This window comes from Penaeus monodon, chromosome 15 (genome assembly GCF_015228065.2).
Source record: "Penaeus monodon isolate SGIC_2016 chromosome 15, NSTDA_Pmon_1, whole genome shotgun sequence".
Classification (NCBI taxonomy): Eukaryota; Metazoa; Arthropoda; class Malacostraca; order Decapoda; family Penaeidae; genus Penaeus; species Penaeus monodon.
In genome coordinates, this window is record NC_051400.1 from 24,521,525 (window position 1) to 24,522,434 (window position 910).

Sequence of the window (910 nt, forward strand, 5' to 3'; positions counted from 1 at the left end):
TGTCTTTGGTTCCAAAAATAATCCTGACACAGGATCTACCAGCCACATGATTCACTCGAACATATATATGGGTTTTGTCGGTAGAACTGAATTTCAATAAAATTGTGAACCCGAATACAATATCCAAAGGGGCCATGCATGCGCTGTAGATTTCCTACTGTTCTTATTACGGAAGGTTATAACCCACAATTATATGAACCTATTAACAAGTCAATTTTGCCATTGTGGACGTTCGATTCTTTACCTGAGACACCCAAAGAGGTGCCACACGATTTGTATCTACTGGACATGTTTCAGAAGTGATTTCAGAATTCCACATGCTCTGACCACATGATCTTACCCTGGGCAGTCATTGATTGGAACATCGTATTCCTTGTTTCAAAACGAGTACACCATTGCCTACTTTTGTGACTGCTATATTTATGCTCCTTCCCTTCATCCAAATTGCTTTTGCCGTACAATTAGTTATCAAAATCATGTTGCTGCCCCGAGTCCCACAGCTGGTTATCAGATGTGCTTTAAATGTATACAAATTCACCATCGGAACACACCATCTCGGGATAGGTTACAATTCATATGTGCTTGTGGGGTTTTGAAAGCTAGCTATTGGAGCATTGTATGATGATTATTCCCACATTCACTACATGAGACAATTAGCGTGCCTGACGTCCTACATTTTCCTGTCTGCCAAGCAAAGGAAACAAGCTCTCATTTTACGCACAACAAACCCCAAATTTTTCTTGTTGCCAAGCCTTTGGAACCCTGTGCACTGTGTGATGGTGTATTTGTCCCCAGGGTACCAACATTTACTCAGGTTCCTGACTCTGGGTCCCTGACATTTTCTGATAAAGGGTTTATATCTGTTTGGTTAGATTTTCAGACATTCCCCCATTGTGTCCGTTTTATCTTG